General features: G+C 45.6%; 15 non-coding genes and 3 pseudogenes across 15 annotated transcripts; all 18 read left to right on the top strand.

Moving 5' to 3' along the window:
* Positions 1 to 850: 850 nt before the first annotated feature.
* LOC141193897 (U2 spliceosomal RNA) lies at positions 851 to 1,041 on the top strand. Its single transcript, XR_012266701.1, has one exon. It is a non-coding gene; the product is annotated as a U2 spliceosomal RNA (small nuclear RNA).
* Positions 1,042 to 2,156: 1,115 nt separating this feature from the next.
* On the top strand, positions 2,157 to 2,347 carry LOC141193896 (U2 spliceosomal RNA). The gene has a single exon (XR_012266700.1). It is a non-coding gene; the product is annotated as a U2 spliceosomal RNA (small nuclear RNA).
* Positions 2,348 to 3,462: 1,115 nt separating this feature from the next.
* Positions 3,463 to 3,578, top strand: LOC141193757 (U2 spliceosomal RNA; annotated as a pseudogene).
* Positions 3,579 to 4,102: 524 nt separating this feature from the next.
* LOC141193604 (U2 spliceosomal RNA) lies at positions 4,103 to 4,284 on the top strand. Its single transcript, XR_012266510.1, has one exon. It is a non-coding gene; the product is annotated as a U2 spliceosomal RNA (small nuclear RNA).
* Positions 4,285 to 5,399: 1,115 nt separating this feature from the next.
* On the top strand, positions 5,400 to 5,590 carry LOC141193895 (U2 spliceosomal RNA). Its single transcript, XR_012266699.1, has one exon. It is a non-coding gene; the product is annotated as a U2 spliceosomal RNA (small nuclear RNA).
* A 1,115-nt stretch (positions 5,591 to 6,705) lies between these two features.
* On the top strand, positions 6,706 to 6,821 carry LOC141193756 (U2 spliceosomal RNA; annotated as a pseudogene).
* A 524-nt stretch (positions 6,822 to 7,345) lies between these two features.
* LOC141193627 (U2 spliceosomal RNA) lies at positions 7,346 to 7,527 on the top strand. The gene has a single exon (XR_012266531.1). It is a non-coding gene; the product is annotated as a U2 spliceosomal RNA (small nuclear RNA).
* Positions 7,528 to 8,642: 1,115 nt separating this feature from the next.
* On the top strand, positions 8,643 to 8,758 carry LOC141193755 (U2 spliceosomal RNA; annotated as a pseudogene).
* A 524-nt stretch (positions 8,759 to 9,282) lies between these two features.
* Positions 9,283 to 9,464, top strand: LOC141193603 (U2 spliceosomal RNA). Its single transcript, XR_012266509.1, has one exon. It is a non-coding gene; the product is annotated as a U2 spliceosomal RNA (small nuclear RNA).
* A 1,115-nt stretch (positions 9,465 to 10,579) lies between these two features.
* Positions 10,580 to 10,770, top strand: LOC141193894 (U2 spliceosomal RNA). The gene has a single exon (XR_012266698.1). It is a non-coding gene; the product is annotated as a U2 spliceosomal RNA (small nuclear RNA).
* Positions 10,771 to 11,885: 1,115 nt separating this feature from the next.
* Positions 11,886 to 12,076, top strand: LOC141194124 (U2 spliceosomal RNA). Its single transcript, XR_012266918.1, has one exon. It is a non-coding gene; the product is annotated as a U2 spliceosomal RNA (small nuclear RNA).
* A 1,115-nt stretch (positions 12,077 to 13,191) lies between these two features.
* On the top strand, positions 13,192 to 13,382 carry LOC141194009 (U2 spliceosomal RNA). The gene has a single exon (XR_012266807.1). It is a non-coding gene; the product is annotated as a U2 spliceosomal RNA (small nuclear RNA).
* Positions 13,383 to 14,497: 1,115 nt separating this feature from the next.
* On the top strand, positions 14,498 to 14,688 carry LOC141194261 (U2 spliceosomal RNA). The gene has a single exon (XR_012267047.1). It is a non-coding gene; the product is annotated as a U2 spliceosomal RNA (small nuclear RNA).
* A 1,115-nt stretch (positions 14,689 to 15,803) lies between these two features.
* On the top strand, positions 15,804 to 15,994 carry LOC141193892 (U2 spliceosomal RNA). The gene has a single exon (XR_012266696.1). It is a non-coding gene; the product is annotated as a U2 spliceosomal RNA (small nuclear RNA).
* A 1,118-nt stretch (positions 15,995 to 17,112) lies between these two features.
* On the top strand, positions 17,113 to 17,303 carry LOC141194255 (U2 spliceosomal RNA). The gene has a single exon (XR_012267042.1). It is a non-coding gene; the product is annotated as a U2 spliceosomal RNA (small nuclear RNA).
* A 1,115-nt stretch (positions 17,304 to 18,418) lies between these two features.
* Positions 18,419 to 18,609, top strand: LOC141193556 (U2 spliceosomal RNA). Its single transcript, XR_012266463.1, has one exon. It is a non-coding gene; the product is annotated as a U2 spliceosomal RNA (small nuclear RNA).
* Positions 18,610 to 19,727: 1,118 nt separating this feature from the next.
* Positions 19,728 to 19,918, top strand: LOC141194254 (U2 spliceosomal RNA). Its single transcript, XR_012267041.1, has one exon. It is a non-coding gene; the product is annotated as a U2 spliceosomal RNA (small nuclear RNA).
* A 1,115-nt stretch (positions 19,919 to 21,033) lies between these two features.
* LOC141193575 (U2 spliceosomal RNA) lies at positions 21,034 to 21,224 on the top strand. The gene has a single exon (XR_012266482.1). It is a non-coding gene; the product is annotated as a U2 spliceosomal RNA (small nuclear RNA).
* Positions 21,225 to 23,823: the final 2,599 nt, after the last annotated feature.

Raw genomic sequence — 23,823 nt, 5'->3', positions numbered from 1 at the left:
GCAAGCATTTTGGAGCTTTCACCTAAATAACTACAGGTGGTGAGATAAGCTGCACAATATAATTGACCTTTCAGTATATTGTTGCACACACACCATCTATTTAGCAAATGCCCTTGTTATCAACAGCAGCCTTTTAAACTCACCTGAGCTAACAGGTATGTGCGCTGGTTACTCTGCTGCGCTTAAAATTTCTTTTTTGGTTTGCTACAATGCCTTTTCTGAAACGTTGTCTCCCTCTGCTGGAACACTGACTTCTTTCATTTAATGCCTGCAGACTATAAAAGAGAACCCAACCCAAAAAGTTTGGTTGATTAGTCTGTGGCATTCTGTTAAACTGTTGCTTATGGCGGTCTCTGTGAGCTTCTCAGCGACATTCAGCCAGCCAGGTATCCTGCCTGCAGTAGATGGAATGTGGCAATGGAACGCTGGCTGCGCGTGTCATAATAGGCTCTGAGCCTTTATATACCTGTGCACAGCAGCAGCCACCTTCAGTCTGCTGCTGGACAGCCAGCAGCAGCAGCAGCAGGAGAGGTATGTAATCAGGAGCCCTCCTGCTAAGGGTAGACAGCTACTCGTTCCACCCCACCCCCCGCCTTAATTGGTTCTCCTCCCTTCCAACGGTGTTGAGGCGGGTGGGAACAGCAGGGGGTGAAGGTGCTGTGTTTAAAGAGGTGGAGTTATGCAGATCTAAAACGCGTGGATTGCAGCAGCAGCAAGCCGAAAAGTGCAGGCATGTAAGGGATCTAGAGGTTGACAACATGTCTTCTTAACGGGAGTCCAGGAGCTCATCTCCACAAATGGACTTTTCAGGATCCTTGGGTGGCTCCGTAGTTTGAAACCAATTCTGGTTATCGCTTCTCGGCCTTTTGGCTAAGATCAAGTGTAGTATCTGTTCTTATCAGTTTAATATCTGATACGTCCCCTATCTGGGGACCATATATTAAATGGATTTTTAGAACAGGGAGATGGAAAAAGAGCTTGCTCTGTCCACTCCACGCATTGACCTGGTATTGCAGTATCTCCAGGACCGGTGCACCCCTTCTTTAATGCAGTTTCTAAAATCAGAAAGAATTGAATTCAATGTTTTTTGTTCATTTTGCTTGTTTGTCGGATTTTGGGATGGACTCTTTGGCTTTGCTTTTCTTCTCCTCATTGGATTTTTCATGTTCAAAGTTGCAGAAGCCAGATTACAAGCTCATTTTGGTTCAACTTCAGCAACTGTGCATTGCATTGCCATGTAATGTGATGCAATGCTATCTTTCTAGCTCTCCCTTTTTACTTCCTTTTGGATAAACAGACATATTAGGCAAGCATTTTGGAGCTTTCACCTAAATAACTACAGGTGGTGAGATAAGCTGCACAATATAATTGACCTTTCAGTATATTGTTGCACACACACCATCTATTTAGCAAATGCCCTTGTTATCAACAGCAGCCTTTTAAACTCACCTGAGCTAACAGGTATGTGCGCTGGTTACTCTGCTGCGCTTAAAATTTCTTTTTTGGTTTGCTACAATGCCTTTTCTGAAACGTTGTCTCCCTCTGCTGGAACACTGACTTCTTTCATTTAATGCCTGCAGACTATAAAAGAGAACCCAACCCAAAAAGTTTGGTTGATTAGTCTGTGGCATTCTGTTAAACTGTTGCTTATGGCGGTCTCTGTGAGCTTCTCAGCGACATTCAGCCAGCCAGGTATCCTGCCTGCAGTAGATGGAATGTGGCAATGGAACGCTGGCTGCGCGTGTCATAATAGGCTCTGAGCCTTTATATACCTGTGCACAGCAGCAGCCACCTTCAGTCTGCTGCTGGACAGCCAGCAGCAGCAGCAGCAGGAGAGGTATGTAATCAGGAGCCCTCCTGCTAAGGGTAGACAGCTGCTCGTTCCACCCCACCCCCCGCCTTAATTGGTTCTCCTCCCTTCCAACGGTGTTGAGGCGGGTGGGAACAGCAGGGGGTGAAGGTGCTGTGTTTAAAGAGGTGGAGTTATGCAGATCTAAAACGCGTGGATTGCAGCAGCAGCAAGCCGAAAAGTGCAGGCATGTAAGGGATCTAGAGGTTGACAACATGTCTTCTTAACGGGAGTACAGGAGCTCATCTCCACAAATGGACTTTTCAGGATCCTTGGGTGGCTCCGTAGTTTGAAACCAATTCTGGTTATCGCTTCTCGGCCTTTTGGCTAAGATCAAGTGTAGTATCTGTTCTTATCAGTTTAATATCTGATACGTCCCCTATCTGGGGACCATATATTAAATGGATTTTTAGAACAGGGAGATGGAAAAAGAGCTTGCTCTGTCCACTCCACGCATTGACCTGGTATTGCAGTATCTCCAGGACCGGTGCACCCCTTCTTTAATGCAGTTTCTAAAATCAGAAAGAATTGAATTCAATGTTTTTTGTTCATTTTGCTTGTTTGTCGGATTTTGGGATGGACTCTTTGGCTTTGCTTTTCTTCTCCTCATTGGATTTTTCATGTTCAAAGTTGCAGAAGCCAGATTACAAGCTCATTTTGGTTCAACTTCAGCAACTGTGCATTGCATTGCCATGTAATGTGATGCAATGCTATCTTTCTAGCTCTCCCTTTTTACTTCCTTTTGGATAAACAGACATATTAGGCAAGCATTTTGGAGCTTTCACCTAAATAACTACAGGTGGTGAGATAAGCTGCACAATATAATTGACCTTTCAGTATATTGTTGCACACACACCATCTATTTAGCAAATGCCCTTGTTATCAACAGCAGCCTTTTAAACTCACCTGAGCTAACAGGTATGTGCACTGGTTACTCTGCTGCGCTTAAAATTTCTTTTTTGGTTTGCTACAATGCCTTTTCTGAAACGTTGTCTCCCTCTGCTGGAACACTGACTTCTTTCATTTAATGCCTGCAGACTATAAAAGAGAACCCAACCCAAAAAGTTTGGTTGATTAGTCTGTGGCATTCTGTTAAACTGTTGCTTATGGCGGTCTCTGTGAGCTTCTCAGCGACATTCAGCCAGCCAGGTATCCTGCCTGCAGTAGATGGAATGTGGCAATGGAACGCTGGCTGCGCGTGTCATAATAGGCTCTGAGCCTTTATATACCTGTGCACAGCAGCAGCCACCTTCAGTCTGCTGCTGGACAGCCAGCAGCAGCAGCAGCAGGAGAGGTATGTAATCAGGAGCCCTCCTGCTAAGGGTAGACAGCTGCTCATTCCACCCCACCCCCCGCCTTAATTGGTTCTCCTCCCTTCCAACGGTGTTGAGGCGGGTGGGAACAGCAGGGGGTGAAGGTGCTGTGTTTAAAGAGGTGGAGTTATGCAGATCTAAAACGCGTGGATTGCAGCAGCAGCAAGCCGAAAAGTGCAGGCATGTAAGGGATCTAGAGGTTGACAACATGTCTTCTTAACGGGAGTCCAGGAGCTCATCTCCACAAATGGACTTTTCAGGATCCTTGGGTGGCTCCGTAGTTTGAAACCAATTCTGGTTATCGCTTCTCGGCCTTTTGGCTAAGATCAAGTGTAGTATCTTTTGAAAAGGCAGTTTTGTCCTTGGGCTGCCCTAGTAAATTGATGCATATTACACACTGGTTTGGTGCACTTGTTAGTACGCCAGGTGGCTCATAGAGTTATCTGATGGAAAACATGGCCCTCCAGGATCGAAGTCACTAGGCTGGGTAAGTGTGAGGGCTTTGGAGCAATGTGCCCCAGGAGTAGGCGCCCTGGTGGGAGTCCAAGCTTACTGGGACTGGGAACCCCAGAAAGACTTGGCTTCGTAGCACGCCGCACCTTTGCCAATCATACTTTCTGAGCAACCCCCCCTATTCCTGGCCTCCGGGCTAGGATGGGGAATTTTTATAAACCCGGTCGGAGGTCCGGTCAGCTTTGGGCTGAGAAACCAACACAGGCTCCAGCTCCACTAGGGTGGCAGCCTAGATGGAAGCTGGGAGCACGAAAACGGCTCTTCTCCGGCTTCGGCTAGGGAGAGCATCGGAGATCCCTGACCCTCGCTGTGGCCTTCTGGCTCGGAGGGATGGGGATGGTTTATTGGGGACCCTCTCCTCCGGGAAGGGTCCACATGAATCCTCGCCTCGTGCGCTGTTTTGGTGTGACTTCGGTCACATTTTTCAGTGCCTTGGATGCAGCTTCAATCAAAAAATCTGTTCTTATCAGTTTAATATCTGATACGTCCCCTATCTGGGGACCATATATTAAATGGATTTTTAGAACAGGGAGATGGAAAAAGAGCTTGCTCTGTCCACTCCACGCATTGACCTGGTATTGCAGTATCTCCAGGACCGGTGCACCCCTTCTTTAATGCAGTTTCTAAAATCAGAAAGAATTGAATTCAATGTTTTTTGTTCATTTTGCTTGTTTGTCGGATTTTGGGATGGACTCTTTGGCTTTGCTTTTCTTCTCCTCATTGGATTTTTCATGTTCAAAGTTGCAGAAGCCAGATTACAAGCTCATTTTGGTTCAACTTCAGCAACTGTGCATTGCATTGCCATGTAATGTGATGCAATGCTATCTTTCTAGCTCTCCCTTTTTACTTCCTTTTGGATAAACAGACATATTAGGCAAGCATTTTGGAGCTTTCACCTAAATAACTACAGGTGGTGAGATAAGCTGCACAATATAATTGACCTTTCAGTATATTGTTGCACACACACCATCTATTTAGCAAATGCCCTTGTTATCAACAGCAGCCTTTTAAACTCACCTGAGCTAACAGGTATGTGCGCTGGTTACTCTGCTGCGCTTAAAATTTCTTTTTTGGTTTGCTACAATGCCTTTTCTGAAACGTTGTCTCCCTCTGCTGGAACACTGACTTCTTTCATTTAATGCCTGCAGACTATAAAAGAGAACCCAACCCAAAAAGTTTGGTTGATTAGTCTGTGGCATTCTGTTAAACTGTTGCTTATGGCGGTCTCTGTGAGCTTCTCAGCGACATTCAGCCAGCCAGGTATCCTGCCTGCAGTAGATGGAATGTGGCAATGGAACGCTGGCTGCGCGTGTCATAATAGGCTCTGAGCCTTTATATACCTGTGCACAGCAGCAGCCACCTTCAGTCTGCTGCTGGACAGCCAGCAGCAGCAGCAGCAGGAGAGGTATGTAATCAGGAGCCCTCCTGCTAAGGGTAGACAGCTGCTCATTCCACCCCACCCCCCGCCTTAATTGGTTCTCCTCCCTTCCAACGGTGTTGAGGCGGGTGGGAACAGCAGGGGGTGAAGGTGCTGTGTTTAAAGAGGTGGAGTTATGCAGATCTAAAACGCGTGGATTGCAGCAGCAGCAAGCCGAAAAGTGCAGGCATGTAAGGGATCTAGAGGTTGACAACATGTCTTCTTAACGGGAGTCCAGGAGCTCATCTCCACAAATGGACTTTTCAGGATCCTTGGGTGGCTCCGTAGTTTGAAACCAATTCTGGTTATCGCTTCTCGGCCTTTTGGCTAAGATCAAGTGTAGTATCTGTTCTTATCAGTTTAATATCTGATACGTCCCCTATCTGGGGACCATATATTAAATGGATTTTTAGAACAGGGAGATGGAAAAAGAGCTTGCTCTGTCCACTCCACGCATTGACCTGGTATTGCAGTATCTCCAGGACCGGTGCACCCCTTCTTTAATGCAGTTTCTAAAATCAGAAAGAATTGAATTCAATGTTTTTTGTTCATTTTGCTTGTTTGTCGGATTTTGGGATGGACTCTTTGGCTTTGCTTTTCTTCTCCTCATTGGATTTTTCATGTTCAAAGTTGCAGAAGCCAGATTACAAGCTCATTTTGGTTCAACTTCAGCAACTGTGCATTGCATTGCCATGTAATGTGATGCAATGCTATCTTTCTAGCTCTCCCTTTTTACTTCCTTTTGGATAAACAGACATATTAGGCAAGCATTTTGGAGCTTTCACCTAAATAACTACAGGTGGTGAGATAAGCTGCACAATATAATTGACCTTTCAGTATATTGTTGCACACACACCATCTATTTAGCAAATGCCCTTGTTATCAACAGCAGCCTTTTAAACTCACCTGAGCTAACAGGTATGTGCGCTGGTTACTCTGCTGCGCTTAAAATTTCTTTTTTGGTTTGCTACAATGCCTTTTCTGAAATGTTGTCTCCCTCTGCTGGAACACTGACTTCTTTCATTTAATGCCTGCAGACTATAAAAGAGAACCCAACCCAAAAAGTTTGGTTGATTAGTCTGTGGCATTCTGTTAAACTGTTGCTTATGGCGGTCTCTGTGAGCTTCTCAGCGACATTCAGCCAGCCAGGTATCCTGCCTGCAGTAGATGGAATGTGGCAATGGAACGCTGGCTGCGCGTGTCATAATAGGCTCTGAGCCTTTATATACCTGTGCACAGCAGCAGCCACCTTCAGTCTGCTGCTGGACAGCCAGCAGCAGCAGCAGCAGGAGAGGTATGTAATCAGGAGCCCTCCTGCTAAGGGTAGATAGCTGCTCATTCCACCCCACCCCCCGCCTTAATTGGTTCTCCTCCCTTCCAACGGTGTTGAGGCGGGTGGGAACAGCAGGGGGTGAAGGTGCTGTGTTTAAAGAGGTGGAGTTATGCAGATCTAAAACGCGTGGATTGCAGCAGCAGCAAGCCGAAAAGTGCAGGCATGTAAGGGATCTAGAGGTTGACAACATGTCTTCTTAACGGGAGTCCAGGAGCTCATCTCCACAAATGGACTTTTCAGGATCCTTGGGTGGCTCCGTAGTTTGAAACCAATTCTGGTTATCGCTTCTCGGCCTTTTGGCTAAGATCAAGTGTAGTATCTTTTGAAAAGGCAGTTTTGTCCTTGGGCTGCCCTAGTAAATTGATGCATATTACACACTGGTTTGGTGCACTTGTTAGTACGCCAGGTGGCTCATAGAGTTATCTGATGGAAAACATGGCCCTCCAGGATCGAAGTCACTAGGCTGGGTAAGTGTGAGGGCTTTGGAGCAATGTGCCCCAGGAGTAGGCGCCCTGGTGGGAGTCCAAGCTTACTGGGACTGGGAACCCCAGAAAGACTTGGCTTCGTAGCACGCCGCACCTTTGCCAATCATACTTTCTGAGCAACCCCCCCTATTCCTGGCCTCCGCGCTAGGATGGGGAATTTTTATAAACCCGGTCGGAGGTCCGGTCAGCTTTGGGCTGAGAAACCAACACAGGCTCCAGCTCCACTAGGGTGGCAGCCTAGATGGAAGCTGGGAGCACGAAAACGGCTCTTCTCCGGCTTCGGCTAGGGAGAGCATCGGAGATCCCTGACCCTCGCTGTGGCCTTCTGGCTCGGAGGGATGGGGATGGTTTATTGGGGACCCTCTCCTCCGGGAAGGGTCCACATGAATCCTCGCCTCGTGCGCTGTTTTGGTGTGACTTCGGTCACATTTTTCAGTGCCTTGGATGCAGCTTCAATCAAAAAATCTGTTTTTATCAGTTTAATATCTGATACGTCCCCTATCTGGGGACCATATATTAAATGGATTTTTAGAACAGGGAGATGGAAAAAGAGCTTGCTCTGTCCACTCCACGCATTGACCTGGTATTGCAGTATCTCCAGGACCGGTGCACCCCTTCTTTAATGCAGTTTCTAAAATCAGAAAGAATTGAATTCAATGTTTTTTGTTCATTTTGCTTGTTTGTCGGATTTTGGGATGGACTCTTTGGCTTTGCTTTTCTTCTCCTCATTGGATTTTTCATGTTCAAAGTTGCAGAAGCCAGATTACAAGCTCATTTTGGTTCAACTTCAGCAACTGTGCATTGCATTGCCATGTAATGTGATGCAATGCTATCTTTCTAGCTCTCCCTTTTTACTTCCTTTTGGATAAACAGACATATTAGGCAAGCATTTTGGAGCTTTCACCTAAATAACTACAGGTGGTGAGATAAGCTGCACAATATAATTGACCTTTCAGTATATTGTTGCACACACACCATCTATTTAGCAAATGCCCTTGTTATCAACAGCAGCCTTTTAAACTCACCTGAGCTAACAGGTATGTGCGCTGGTTACTCTGCTGCGCTTAAAATTTCTTTTTTGGTTTGCTACAATGCCTTTTCTGAAACGTTGTCTCCCTCTGCTGGAACACTGACTTCTTTCATTTAATGCCTGCAGACTATAAAAGAGAACCCAACCCAAAAAGTTTGGTTGATTAGTCTGTGGCATTCTGTTAAACTGTTGCTTATGGCGGTCTCTGTGAGCTTCTCAGCGACATTCAGCCAGCCAGGTATCCTGCCTGCAGTAGATGGAATGTGGCAATGGAACGCTGGCTGCGCGTGTCATAATAGGCTCTGAGCCTTTATATACCTGTGCACAGCAGCAGCCACCTTCAGTCTGCTGCTGGACAGCCAGCAGCAGCAGCAGCAGGAGAGGTATGTAATCAGGAGCCCTCCTGCTAAGGGTAGACAGCTGCTCGTTCCACCCCACCCCCCGCCTTAATTGGTTCTCCTCCCTTCCAACGGTGTTGAGGCGGGTGGGAACAGCAGGGGGTGAAGGTGCTGTGTTTAAAGAGGTGGAGTTATGCAGATCTAAAACGCGTGGATTGCAGCAGCAGCAAGCCGAAAAGTGCAGGCATGTAAGGGATCTAGAGGTTGACAACATGTCTTCTTAACGGGAGTCCAGGAGCTCATCTCCACAAATGGACTTTTCAGGATCCTTGGGTGGCTCCGTAGTTTGAAACCAATTCTGGTTATCGCTTCTCGGCCTTTTGGCTAAGATCAAGTGTAGTATCTTTTGAAAAGGCAGTTTTGTCCTTGGGCTGCCCTAGTAAATTGATGCATATTACACACTGGTTTGGTGCACTTGTTAGTACGCCAGGTGGCTCATAGAGTTATCTGATGGAAAACATGGCCCTCCAGGATCGAAGTCACTAGGCTGGGTAAGTGTGAGGGCTTTGGAGCAATGTGCCCCAGGAGTAGGCGCCCTGGTGGGAGTCCAAGCTTACTGGGACTGGGAACCCCAGAAAGACTTGGCTTCATAGCACGCCGCACCTTTGCCAATCATACTTTCTGAGCAACCCCCCCTATTCCTGGCCTCCGCGCTAGGATGGGGAATTTTTATAAACCCGGTCGGAGGTCCGGTCAGCTTTGGGCTGAGAAACCAACACAGGCTCCAGCTCCACTAGGGTGGCAGCCTAGATGGAAGCTGGGAGCACGAAAACGGCTCTTCTCCGGCTTCGGCTAGGGAGAGCATCGGAGATCCCTGACCCTCGCTGTGGCCTTCTGGCTCGGAGGGATGGGGATGGTTTATTGGGGACCCTCTCCTCCGGGAAGGGTCCACATGAATCCTCGCCTCGTGCGCTGTTTTGGTGTGACTTCGGTCACATTTTTCAGTGCCTTGGATGCAGCTTCAATCAAAAAATCTGTTCTTATCAGTTTAATATCTGATACGTCCCCTATCTGGGGACCATATATTAAATGGATTTTTAGAACAGGGAGATGGAAAAAGAGCTTGCTCTGTCCACTCCACGCATTGACCTGGTATTGCAGTATCTCCAGGACCGGTGCACCCCTTCTTTAATGCAGTTTCTAAAATCAGAAAGAATTGAATTCAATGTTTTTTGTTCATTTTGCTTGTTTGTCGGATTTTGGGATGGACTCTTTGGCTTTGCTTTTCTTCTCCTCATTGGATTTTTCATGTTCAAAGTTGCAGAAGCCAGATTACAAGCTCATTTTGGTTCAACTTCAGCAACTGTGCATTGCATTGCCATGTAATGTGATGCAATGCTATCTTTCTAGCTCTCCCTTTTTACTTCCTTTTGGATAAACAGACATATTAGGCAAGCATTTTGGAGCTTTCACCTAAATAACTACAGGTGGTGAGATAAGCTGCACAATATAATTGACCTTTCAGTATATTGTTGCACACACACCATCTATTTAGCAAATGCCCTTGTTATCAACAGCAGCCTTTTAAACTCACCTGAGCTAACAGGTATGTGCGCTGGTTACTCTGCTGCGCTTAAAATTTCTTTTTTGGTTTGCTACAATGCCTTTTCTGAAACGTTGTCTCCCTCTGCTGGAACACTGACTTCTTTCATTTAATGCCTGCAGACTATAAAAGAGAACCCAACCCAAAAAGTTTGGTTGATTAGTCTGTGGCATTCTGTTAAACTGTTGCTTATGGCGGTCTCTGTGAGCTTCTCAGCGACATTCAGCCAGCCAGGTATCCTGCCTGCAGTAGATGGAATGTGGCAATGGAACGCTGGCTGCGCGTGTCATAATAGGCTCTGAGCCTTTATATACCTGTGCACAGCAGCAGCCACCTTCAGTCTGCTGCTGGACAGCCAGCAGCAGCAGCAGCAGGAGAGGTATGTAATCAGGAGCCCTCCTGCTAAGGGTAGACAGCTGCTCGTTCCACCCCACCCCCCGCCTTAATTGGTTCTCCTCCCTTCCAACGGTGTTGAGGCGGGTGGGAACAGCAGGGGGTGAAGGTGCTGTGTTTAAAGAGGTGGAGTTATGCAGATCTAAAACGCGTGGATTGCAGCAGCAGCAAGCCGAAAAGTGCAGGCATGTAAGGGATCTAGAGGTTGACAACATGTCTTCTTAACGGGAGTCCAGGAGCTCATCTCCACAAATGGACTTTTCAGGATCCTTGGGTGGCTCCGTAGTTTGAAACCAATTCTGGTTATCGCTTCTCGGCCTTTTGGCTAAGATCAAGTGTAGTATCTGTTCTTATCAGTTTAATATCTGATACGTCCCCTATCTGGGGACCATATATTAAATGGATTTTTAGAACAGGGAGATGGAAAAAGAGCTTGCTCTGTCCACTCCACGCATTGACCTGGTATTGCAGTATCTCCAGGACCGGTGCACCCCTTCTTTAATGCAGTTTCTAAAATCAGAAAGAATTGAATTCAATGTTTTTTGTTCATTTTGCTTGTTTGTCGGATTTTGGGATGGACTCTTTGGCTTTGCTTTTCTTCTCCTCATTGGATTTTTCATGTTCAAAGTTGCAGAAGCCAGATTACAAGCTCATTTTGGTTCAACTTCAGCAACTGTGCATTGCATTGCCATGTAATGTGATGCAATGCTATCTTTCTAGCTCTCCCTTTTTACTTCCTTTTGGATAAACAGACATATTAGGCAAGCATTTTGGAGCTTTCACCTAAATAACTACAGGTGGTGAGATAAGCTGCACAATATAATTGACCTTTCAGTATATTGTTGCACACACACCATCTATTTAGCAAATGCCCTTGTTATCAACAGCAGCCTTTTAAACTCACCTGAGCTAACAGGTATGTGCGCTGGTTACTCTGCTGCGCTTAAAATTTCTTTTTTGGTTTGCTACAATGCCTTTTCTGAAATGTTGTCTCCCTCTGCTGGAACACTGACTTCTTTCATTTAATGCCTGCAGACTATAAAAGAGAACCCAACCCAAAAAGTTTGGTTGATTAGTCTGTGGCATTCTGTTAAACTGTTGCTTATGGCGGTCTCTGTGAGCTTCTCAGCGACATTCAGCCAGCCAGGTATCCTGCCTGCAGTAGATGGAATGTGGCAATGGAACGCTGGCTGCGCGTGTCATAATAGGCTCTGAGCCTTTATATACCTGTGCACAGCAGCAGCCACCTTCAGTCTGCTGCTGGACAGCCAGCAGCAGCAGCAGCAGGAGAGGTATGTAATCAGGAGCCCTCCTGCTAAGGGTAGACAGCTGCTCGTTCCACCCCACCCCCCGCCTTAATTGGTTCTCCTCCCTTCCAACGGCGTTGAGGCGGGTGGGAACAGCAGGGGGTGAAGGTGCTGTGTTTAAAGAGGTGGAGTTATGCAGATCTAAAACGCGTGGATTGCAGCAGCAGCAAGCCGAAAAGTGCAGGCATGTAAGGGATCTAGAGGTTGACAACATGTCTTCTTAACGGGAGTCCAGGAGCTCATCTCCACAAATGGACTTTTCAGGATCCTTGGGTGGCTCCGTAGTTTGAAACCAATTCTGGTTATCGCTTCTCGGCCTTTTGGCTAAGATCAAGTGTAGTATCTGTTCTTATCAGTTTAATATCTGATACGTCCCCTATCTGGGGACCATATATTAAATGGATTTTTAGAACAGGGAGATGGAAAAAGAGCTTGCTCTGTCAACTCCACGCATTGACCTGGTATTGCAGTATCTCCAGGACCGGTGCACCCCTTCTTTAATGCAGTTTCTAAAATCAGAAAGAATTGAATTCAATGTTTTTTGTTCATTTTGCTTGTTTGTCGGATTTTGGGATGGACTCTTTGGCTTTGCTTTTCTTCTCCTCATTGGATTTTTCATGTTCAAAGTTGCAGAAGCCAGATTACAAGCTCATTTTGGTTCAACTTCAGCAACTGTGCATTGCATTGCCATGTAATGTGATGCAATGCTATCTTTCTAGCTCTCCCTTTTTACTTCCTTTTGGATAAACAGACATATTAGGCAAGCATTTTGGAGCTTTCACCTAAATAACTACAGGTGGTGAGATAAGCTGCACAATATAATTGACCTTTCAGTATAATGTTGCACACACACCATCTATTTAGCAAATGCCCTTGTTATCAACAGCAGCCTTTTAAACTCACCTGAGCTAACAGGTATGTGCGCTGGTTACTCTGCTGCGCTTAAAATTTCTTTTTTGGTTTGCTACAATGCCTTTTCTGAAACGTTGTCTCCCTCTGCTGGAACACTGACTTCTTTCATTTAATGCCTGCAGACTATAAAAGAGAACCCAACCCAAAAAGTTTGGTTGATTAGTCTGTGGCATTCTGTTAAACTGTTGCTTATGGCGGTCTCTGTGAGCTTCTCAGCGACATTCAGCCAGCCAGGTATCCTGCCTGCAGTAGATGGAATGTGGCAATGGAACGCTGGCTGCGCGTGTCATAATAGGCTCTGAGCCTTTATATACCTGTGCACAGCAGCAGCCACCTTCAGTCTGCTGCTGGACAGCCAGCAGCAGCAGCAGCAGGAGAGGTATGTAATCAGGAGCCCTCCTGCTAAGGGTAGACAGCTGCTCGTTCCACCCCACCCCCCGCCTTAATTGGTTCTCCTCCCTTCCAACGGTGTTGAGGCGGGTGGGAACAGCAGGGGGTGAAGGTGCTGTGTTTAAAGAGGTGGAGTTATGCAGATCTAAAATGCATGGATTGCAGCAGCAGCAAGCCGAAAAGTGCAGGCATGTAAGGGATCTAGAGGTTGACAACATGTCTTCTTAACGGGAGTCCAGGAGCTCATCTCCACAAATGGACTTTTCAGGATCCTTGGGTGGCTCCGTAGTTTGAAACCAATTCTGGTTATCGCTTCTCGGCCTTTTGGCTAAGATCAAGTGTAGTATCTGTTCTTATCAGTTTAATATCTGATACGTCCCCTATCTGGGGACCATATATTAAATGGATTTTTAGAACAGGGAGATGGAAAAAGAGCTTGCTCTGTCAACTCCACGCATTGACCTGGTATTGCAGTATCTCCAGGACCGGTGCACCCCTTCTTTAATGGAGTTTCTAAAATCAGAAAGAATTGAATTCAATGTTTTTTGTTCATTTTGCTTGTTTGTCGGATTTTGGGATGGACTCTTTGGCTTTGCTTTTCTTCTCCTCATTGGATTTTTCATGTTCAAAGTTGCAGAAGCCAGATTACAAGCTCATTTTGGTTCAACTTCAGCAACTGTGCATTGCATTGCCATGTAATGTGATGCAATGCTATCTTTCTAGCTCTCCCTTTTTACTTCCTTTTGGATAAACAGACATATTAGGCCAGCATTTTGGAGCTTTCACCTAAATAACTACAGGTGGTGAGATAAGCTGCACAATATAATTGACCTTTCAGTATATTGTTGCACACACACCATCTATTTAGCAAATGCCCTTGCTATCAACAGCAGCCTTTTAAACTCACCTGAGCTAACAGGTATGTGCGCTGGTTACTCTGCTGCGCTTAAAATTTCTTTTTTGGTTTGCTACAATGCCTTTTCTGAAACGTTGTCTCCCTCTGCTGGAACACTGACTTCTTTCATTTAATGCCTGCAGACTATAAAAGAGAACCCAACCCAAAAAGTTTGGTTGATTAGTCTGTGGCATTCTGTTAAACTGTTGCTTATGGCGGTCTCTGTGAGCTTCTCAGCGACATTCAGCCAGCCAGGTATCCTGCCTGCAGTAGATGGAATGTGGCAATGGAACGCTGGCTGCGCGTGTCATAATAGGCTCTGAGCCTTTATATACCTGTGCACAGCAGCAGCCACCTTCAGTCTGCTGCTGGACAGCCAGCAGCAGCAGCAGCAGGAGAGGTATGTAATCAGGAGCCCTCCTGCTAAGGGTAGACAGCTGCTCGTTCCACCCCACCCCCCGCCTTAATTGGTTCTCCTCCCTTCCAACGGTGTTGAGGCGGGTGGGAACAGCAGGGGGTGAAGGTGCTGTGTTTAAAGAGGTGGAGTTATGCAGATCTAAAACGCGTGGATTGCAGCAGCAGCAAGCCGAAAAGTGCAGGCATGTAAGGGATCTAGAGGTTGACAACATGTCTTCTTAACGGGAGTCCAGGAGCTCATCTCCACAAATGGACTTTTCAGGATCCTTGGGTGGCTCCGTAGTTTGAAACCAATTCTGGTTATCGCTTCTCGGCCTTTTGGCTAAGATCAAGTGTAGTATTTGTTCTTATCAGTTTAATATCTGATACGTCCCCTATCTGGGGACCATATATTAAATGGATTTTTAGAACAGGGAGATGGAAAAAGAGCTTGCTCTGTCAACTCCACGCATTGACCTGGTATTGCAGTATCTCCAGGACCGGTGCACCCCTTCTTTAATGCAGTTTCTAAAATCAGAAAGAATTGAATTCAATGTTTTTTGTTCATTTTGCTTGTTTGTCGGATTTTGGGATGGACTCTTTGGCTTTGCTTTTCTTCTCCTCATTGGATTTTTCATGTTCAAAGTTGCAGAAGCCAGATTACAAGCTCATTTTGGTTCAACTTCAGCAACTGTGCATTGCATTGCCATGTAATGTGATGCAATGCTATCTTTCTAGCTCTCCCTTTTTACTTCCTTTTGGATAAACAGACATATTAGGCAAGCATTTTGGAGCTTTCACCTAAATAACTACAGGTGGTGAGATAAGCTGCACAATATAATTGACCTTTCAGTATAATGTTGCACACACACCATCTATTTAGCAAATGCCCTTGTTATCAACAGCAGCCTTTTAAACTCACCTGAGCTAACAGGTATGTGCGCTGGTTACTCTGCTGCGCTTAAAATTTCTTTTTTGGTTTGCTACAATGCCTTTTCTGAAACGTTGTCTCCCTCTGCTGGAACACTGACTTCTTTCATTTAATGCCTGCAGACTATAAAAGAGAACCCAACCCAAAAAGTTTGGTTGATTATTCTGTGGCATTCTGTTAAACTGTTGCTTATGGCGGTCTCTGTGAGCTTCTCAGCGACATTCAGCCAGCCAGGTATCCTGCCTGCAGTAGATGGAATGTGGCAATGGAACGCTGGCTGCGCGTGTCATAATAGGCTCTGAGCCTTTATATACCTGTGCACAGCAGCAGCCACCTTCAGTCTGCTGCTGGACAGCCAGCAGCAGCAGCAGCAGGAGAGGTATGTAATCAGGAGCCCTCCTGCTAAGGGTAGACAGCTGCTCGTTCCACCCCACCCCCCGCCTTAATTGGTTCTCCTCCCTTCCAACGGTGTTGAGGCGGGTGGGAACAGCAGGGGGTGAAGGTGCTGTGTTTAAAGAGGTGGAGTTATGCAGATCTAAAACGCGTGGATTGCAGCAGCAGCAAGCCGAAAAGTGCAGGCATGTAAGGGATCTAGAGGTTGACAACATGTCTTCTTAACGGGAGTCCAGGAGCTCATCTCCACAAATGGACTTTTCAGGATCCTTGGGTGGCTCCGTAGTTTGAAACCAATTCTGGTTATCGCTTCTCGGCCTTTTGGCTAAGATCAAGTGTAGTATCTGTTCTTATCAGTTTAATATCTGATACGTCCCCTATCTGGGGACCATATATTAAATGGATTTTTAGAACAGGGAGATGGAAAAAGAGCTTGCTCTGTCAACTCCACGCATTGACCTGGTATTGCAGTATCTCCAGGACCGGTGCACCCCTTCTTTAATGGAGTTTCTAAAATCAGAAAGAATTGAATTCAATGTTTTTTGTTCATTTTGCTTGTTTGTCGGATTTTGGGATGGACTCTTTGGCTTTGCTTTTCTTCTCCTCATTGGATTTTTCATGTTCAAAGTTGCAGAAGCCAGATTACAAGCTCATTTTGGTTCAACTTCAGCAACTGTGCATTGCATTGCCATGTAATGTGATGCAATGCTATCTTTCTAGCTCTCCCTTTTTACTTCCTTTTGGATAAACAGACATATTAGGCCAGCATTTTGGAGCTTTCACCTAAATAACTACAGGTGGTGAGATAAGCTGCACAATATAATTGACCTTTCAGTATATTGTTGCACACACACCATCTATTTAGCAAATGCCCTTGCTATCAACAGCAGCCTTTTAAACTCACCTGAGCTAACAGGTATGTGCGCTGGTTACTCTGCTGCGCTTAAAATTTCTTTTTTGGTTTGCTACAATGCCTTTTCTGAAACGTTGTCTCCCTCTGCTGGAACACTGACTTCTTTCATTTAATGCCTGCAGACTATAAAAGAGAACCCAACCCAAAAAGTTTGGTTGATTAGTCTGTGGCATTCTGTTAAACTGTTGCTTATGGCGGTCTCTGTGAGCTTCTCAGCGACATTCAGCCAGCCAGGTATCCTGCCTGCAGTAGATGGAATGTGGCAATGGAACGCTGGCTGCGCGTGTCATAATAGGCTCTGAGCCTTTATATACCTGTGCACAGCAGCAGCCACCTTCAGTCTGCTGCTGGACAGCCAGCAGCAGCAGCAGCAGCAGGAGAGGTATGTAATCAGGAGCCCTCCTGCTAAGGGTAGACAGCTGCTCGTTCCACCCCACCCCCCGCCTTAATTGGTTCTCCTCCCTTCCAACGGTGTTGAGGCGGGTGGGAACAGCAGGGGGTGAAGGTGCTGTGTTTAAAGAGGTGGAGTTATGCAGATCTAAAACGCGTGGATTGCAGCAGCAGCAAGCCGAAAAGTGCAGGCATGTAAGGGATCTAGAGGTTGACAACATGTCTTCTTAACGGGAGTCCAGGAGCTCATCTCCACAAATGGACTTTTCAGGATCCTTGGGTGGCTCCGTAGTTTGAAACCAATTCTGGTTATCGTTTCTCGGCCTTTTGGCTAAGATCAAGTGTAGTATCTGTTCTTATCAGTTTAATATCTGATACGTCCCCTATCTGGGGACCATATATTAAATGGATTTTTAGAACAGGGAGATGGAAAAAGAGCTTGCTCTGTCCACTCCACGCATTGACCTGGTATTGCAGTATCTCCAGGACCGGTGCACCCCTTCTTTAATGCAGTTTCTAAAATCAGAAAGAATTGAATTCAATGTTTTTTGTTCATTTTGCTTGTTTGTCGGATTTTGGGATGGACTCTTTGGCTTTGCTTTTCTTCTCCTCATTGGATTTTTCATGTTCAAAGTTGCAGAAGCCAGATTACAAGCTCATTTTGGTTCAACTTCAGCAACTGTGCATTGCATTGCCATGTAATGTGATGCAATGCTATCTTTCTAGCTCTCCCTTTTTACTTCCTTTTGGATAAACAGACATATTAGGCAAGCATTTTGGAGCTTTCACCTAAATAACTACAGGTGGTGAGATAAGCTGCACAATATAATTGACCTTTCAGTATATTGTTGCACACACACCATCTATTTAGCAAATGCCCTTGTTATCAACAGCAGCCTTTTAAACTCACCTGAGCTAACAGGTATGTGCGCTGGTTACTCTGCTGCGCTTAAAATTTCTTTTTTGGTTTGCTACAATGCCTTTTCTGAAACGTTGTCTTCCTCTGCTGGAACACTGACTTCTTTCATTTAATGCCTGCAGACTATAAAAGAGAACCCAACCCAAAAAGTTTGGTTGATTAGTCTGTGGCATTCTGTTAAACTGTTGCTTATGGCGGTCTCTGTGAGCTTCTCAGCGACATTCAGCCAGCCAGGTATCCTGCCTGCAGTAGATGGAATGTGGCAATGGAACGCTGGCTGCGCGTGTCATAATAGGCTCTGAGCCTTTATATACCTGTGCACAGCAGCAGCCACCTTCAGTCTGCTGCTGGACAGCCAGCAGCAGCAGCAGCAGGAGAGGTATGTAATCAGGAGCCCTCCTGCTAAGGGTAGACAGCTGCTCGTTCCACCCCACCCCCCGCCTTAATTGGTTCTCCTCCCTTCCAACGGTGTTGAGGCGGGTGGGAACAGCAGGGGGTGAAGGTGCTGTGTTTAAAGAGGTGGAGTTATGCAGATCTAAAACGCGTGGATTGCAGCAGCAGCAAGCCGAAAAGTGCAGGCATGTAAGGGATCTAGAGGTTGACAACATGTCTTCTTAACGGGAGTCCAGGAGCTCATCTCCACAAATGGACTTTTCAGGATCCTTGGGTGGCTCCGTAGTTTGAAACCAATTCTGGTTATCGCTTCTCGGCCTTTTGGCTAAGATCAAGTGTAGTATCTGTTCTTATCAGTTTAATATCTGATACGTCCCCTATCTGGGGACCATATATTAAATGGATTTTTAGAACAGGGAGATGGAAAAAGAGCTTGCTCTGTCAACTCCACGCATTGACCTGGTATTGCAGTATCTCCAGGACCGGTGCACCCCTTCTTTAATGGAGTTTCTAAAATCAGAAAGAATTGAATTCAATGTTTTTTGTTCATTTTGCTTGTTTGTCGGATTTTGGGATGGACTCTTTGGCTTTGCTTTTCTTCTCCTCATTGGATTTTTCATGTTCAAAGTTGCAGAAGCCAGATTACAAGCTCATTTTGGTTCAACTTCAGCAACTGTGCATTGCATTGCCATGTAATGTGATGCAATGCTATCTTTCTAGCTCTCCCTTTTTACTTCCTTTTGGATAAACAGACATATTAGGCCAGCATTTTGGAGCTTTCACCTAAATAACTACAGGTGGTGAGATAAGCTGCACAATATAATTGACCTTTCAGTATATTGTTGCACACACACCATCTATTTAGCAAATGCCCTTGCTATCAACAGCAGCCTTTTAAACTCACCTGAGCTAACAGGTATGTGCGCTGGTTACTCTGCTGCGCTTAAAATTTCTTTTTTGGTTTGCTACAATGCCTTTTCTGAAACGTTGTCTCCCTCTGCTGGAACACTGACTTCTTTCATTTAATGCCTGCAGACTATAAAAGAGAACCCAACCCAAAAAGTTTGGTTGATTAGTCTGTGGCATTCTGTTAAACTGTTGCTTATGGCGGTCTCTGTGAGCTTCTCAGCGACATTCAGCCAGCCAGGTATCCTGCCTGCAGTAGATGGAATGTGGCAATGGAACGCTGGCTGCGCGTGTCATAATAGGCTCTGAGCCTTTATATACCTGTGCACAGCAGCAGCCACCTTCAGTCTGCTGCTGGACAGCCAGCAGCAGCAGCAGCAGCAGGAGAGGTATGTAATCAGGAGCCCTCCTGCTAAGGGTAGACAGCTGCTCGTTCCACCCCACCCCCCGCCTTAATTGGTTCTCCTCCCTTCCAACGGTGTTGAGGCGGGTGGGAACAGCAGGGGGTGAAGGTGCTGTGTTTAAAGAGGTGGAGTTATGCAGATCTAAAACGCGTGGATTGCAGCAGCAGCAAGCCGAAAAGTGCAGGCATGTAAGGGATCTAGAGGTTGACAACATGTCTTCTTAACGGGAGTCCAGGAGCTCATCTCCACAAATGGACTTTTCAGGATCCTTGGGTGGCTCCGTAGTTTGAAACCAATTCTGGTTATCGTTTCTCGGCCTTTTGGCTAAGATCAAGTGTAGTATCTGTTCTTATCAGTTTAATATCTGATACGTCCCCTATCTGGGGACCATATATTAAATGGATTTTTAGAACAGGGAGATGGAAAAAGAGCTTGCTCTGTCCACTCCACGCATTGACCTGGTATTGCAGTATCTCCAGGACCGGTGCACCCCTTCTTTAATGCAGTTTCTAAAATCAGAAAGAATTGAATTCAATGTTTTTTGTTCATTTTGCTTGTTTGTCGGATTTTGGGATGGACTCTTTGGCTTTGCTTTTCTTCTCCTCATTGGATTTTTCATGTTCAAAGTTGCAGAAGCCAGATTACAAGCTCATTTTGGTTCAACTTCAGCAACTGTGCATTGCATTGCCATGTAATGTGATGCAATGCTATCTTTCTAGCTCTCCCTTTTTACTTCCTTTTGGATAAACAGACATATTAGGCAAGCATTTTGGAGCTTTCACCTAAATAACTACAGGTGGTGAGATAAGCTGCACAATATAATTGACCTTTCAGTATATTGTTGCACACACACCATCTATTTAGCAAATGCCCTTGTTATCAACAGCAGCCTTTTAAACTCACCTGAGCTAACAGGTATGTGCGCTGGTTACTCTGCTGCGCTTAAAATTTCTTTTTTGGTTTGCTACAATGCCTTTTCTGAAACGTTGTCTCCCTCTGCTGGAACACTGACTTCTTTCATTTAATGCCTGCAGACTATAAAAGAGAACCCAACCCAAAAAGTTTGGTTGATTAGTCTGTGGCATTCTGTTAAACTGTTGCTTATGGCGGTCTCTGTGAGCTTCTCAGCGACATTCAGCCAGCCAGGTATCCTGCCTGCAGTAGATGGAATGTGGCAATGGAACGCTGGCTGCGCGTGTCATAATAGGCTCTGAGCCTTTATATACCTGTGCACAGCAGCAGCCACCTTCAGTCTGCTGCTGGACAGCCAGCAGCAGCAGCAGCAGGAGAGGTATGTAATCAGGAGCCCTCCTGCTAAGGGTAGATAGCTGCTCGTTCCACCCCACCCCCCGCCTTAATTGGTTCTCCTCCCTTCCAACGGTGTTGAGGCGGGTGGGAACAGCAGGGGGTGAAGGTGCTGTGTTTAAAGAGGTGGAGTTATGCAGATCTAAAACGCGTGGATTGCAGCAGCAGCAAGCCGAAAAGTGCAGGCATGTAAGGGATCTAGAGGTTGACAACATGTCTTCTTAACGGGAGTCCAGGAGCTCATCTCCACAAATGGACTTTTCAGGATCCTTGGGTGGCTCCGTAGTTTGAAACCAATTCTGGTTATCGCTTCTCGGCCTTTTGGCTAAGATCAAGTGTAGTATCTGTTCGTATCAGTTTAATATCTGATACGTCCCCTATCTGGGGACCATATATTAAATGGATTTTTAGAACAGGGAGATGGAAAAAGAGCTTGCTCTGTCCACTCCACGCATTGACCTGGTATTGCAGTATCTCCAGGACCGGTGCACCCCTTCTTTAATGCAGTTTCTAAAATCAGAAAGAATTGAATTCAATGTTTTTTGTTCATTTTGCTTGTTTGTCGGATTTTGGGATGGACTCTTTGGCTTTGCTTTTCTTCTCCTCATTGGATTTTTCATGTTCAAAGTTGCAGAAGCCAGATTACAAGCTCATTTTGGTTCAACTTCAGCAACTGTGCATTGCATTGCCATGTAATGTGATGCAATGCTATCTTTCTAGCTCTCCCTTTTTACTTCCTTTTGGATAAACAGACATATTAGGCAAGCATTTTGGAGCTTTCACCTAAATAACTACAGGTGGTGAGATAAGCTGCACAATATAATTGACCTTTCAGTATATTGTTGCACACACACCATCTATTTAGCAAATGCCCTTGTTATCAACAGCAGCCTTTTAAACTCACCTGAGCTAACAGGTATGTGCGCTGGTTACTCTGCTGCGCTTAAAATTTCTTTTTTGGTTTGCTACAATGCCTTTTCTGAAACGTTGTCTCCCTCTGCTGGAACACTGACTTCTTTCATTTAATGCCTGCAGACTATAAAAGAGAACCCAACCCAAAAGGTTTGGTTGATTAGTCTGTGGCATTCTGTTAAACTGTTGCTTATGGCGGTCTCTGTGAGCTTCTCAGCGACATTCAGCCAGCCAGGTATCCTGCCTGCAGTAGATGGAATGTGGCAATGGAACGCTGGCTGCGCGTGTCATAATAGGCTCTGAGCCTTTATATACCTGTGCACAGCAGCAGCCACCTTCAGTCTGCTGCTGGACAGCCAGCAGCAGCAGCAGCAGGAGAGGTATGTAATCAGGAGCCCTCCTGCTAAGGGTAGACAGCTGCTCGTTCCACCCCACCCCCCGCCTTAATTGGTTCTCCTCCCTTCCAACGGTGTTGAGGCGGGTGGGAACAGCAGGGGGTGAAGGTGCTGTGTTTAAAGAGGTGGAGTTATGCAGATCTAAAACGCGTGGATTGCAGCAGCAGCAAGCCGAAAAGTGCAGGCATGTAAGGGATCTAGAGGTTGACAACATGTCTTCTTAACGGGAGTCCAGGAGCTCATCTCCACAAATGGACTTTTCAGGATCCTTGGGTGGCTCCGTAGTTTGAAACCAATTCTGGTTATCGCTTCTCGGCCTTTTGGCTAAGATCAAGTGCAGTGATTTAGCGATTGCTGCCTTGGTTTTGGTTGGAGGTGTCTGGGGTACCTGGCTCGTCGGCCTTGGGGGATCGTCCTTACCTAATTGTGGGGACTTCACCCCCTTGCTGCTATAGGCGTGTCGGCTTAGTCCCCAGACAACGGGAAGTGATCATACTCGCTCCTTCTGTGTGTTGGAGTGGAGATTACGCTCATTCTGTTGGAGAATCATGGCAACAGAGGCGGAGTTGTGGCCGAAGTTGGAGGTTCCAGAACATGCACGTGTGGAGACCGCTTTCCGGATTTTTGTCCGGAGAGACTGTCAGAAGGTTAAGGACTTTCGGTTTATTATGAAGGAGATCATCTTGGGTGTCGCAAAGGTGAAAAAAGAAGACATCGTGGCAGTTATGGATTATCCCCAAAAGGGTGTCTATGACGTGTTTTTTGAGTCTAGGAAGATTTTGGAGAACTATATGGATTCTTTTGATGAATTGAGACATGAGAAGTTTGTTGGAATTCGGTTTCAACGTCACGTATTTAGTAGTGAAAAGATGGTGACAGTGAAGATGTTTTCACCACTGGTTCCAGAAGAGGACATTGTCACGTTTTTGAGTGGTTTTGCCAAGTCTGTAGTATCAAAAGGTAAAGTAATGAATGAATTCGGAGTATGGACGGGAAAGTGGAAATTTTTTGTGGAATTTAACATGAACAAGGATAGGAGTTTTTCCTACCCGCCTCAAAGGTTTAAGCTTGGTAAAGTAAGTGGGAATTTATTCTTTAATGGGATGGATTCCTTTTGTTCAATTTGTGAGGTATATGGTCATAAACGTGAAGACTGTACTGCAGAAAAGTGTTGGAAGTGTAAAGCGGAAGGACATGTTTCTAAATCATGTCCAGTAGAAAGGAATAAGTGTAACCTGTGTATGGAAATTGGGCATAGGTTTAAGGAATGCCCAAAGAGAAAGAGTAATAAGGAGAAGATGGAAAGTGCAAAGGCGGAAAAGAAAGAAAAAAAGAAGACGGTAGAGGTTCAGAGGCAAACAGAAGAGGAGGAAGCTGATAAAGAAATGGACAAAGTTAAAAAAGGAATTGCGGAAATGAAGGGAAGTGGTGTGTGTTTTGAAGCTTTTTTTCCAAAGGTAATCGCAAGTGTGAAGGCAAATAAAGAGAGGTTTTTTGAAACCTATAAGGTGGGAAGGACATGGATAGATTATGTGAATACAAACTTTGAATCTTTCTCGCAAGAGAAAGGACTGTTGGAGTATCTAACATATTATGCGTTGAAGGGAGGAATGCAGTAATGTGTTTTGTTTCCTTCCTCTATATATTATGTGTCTGAGAGGAAATACTGGTTGTTGTTTTGTTTTTTTTGTATATGCATTAAATAATGTTTTTTTGTTTTAAAATGACACGATGATGGATTTGGTCCATCACCGTTTTCAGAAGTATGGAATCGAGATGGTACTTGTA

The sequence above is a fragment of the Phyllobates terribilis genome, unplaced genomic scaffold (genome assembly GCF_046119375.1).
Source record: "Phyllobates terribilis strain yellow unplaced genomic scaffold, ASM4611937v1 Scaffold_66__1_contigs__length_7565176, whole genome shotgun sequence".
Lineage (NCBI taxonomy): Eukaryota > Metazoa > Chordata > Amphibia > Anura > Dendrobatidae > Phyllobates > Phyllobates terribilis.
This window is presented reverse-complemented; position numbering and strand designations above follow the sequence as displayed.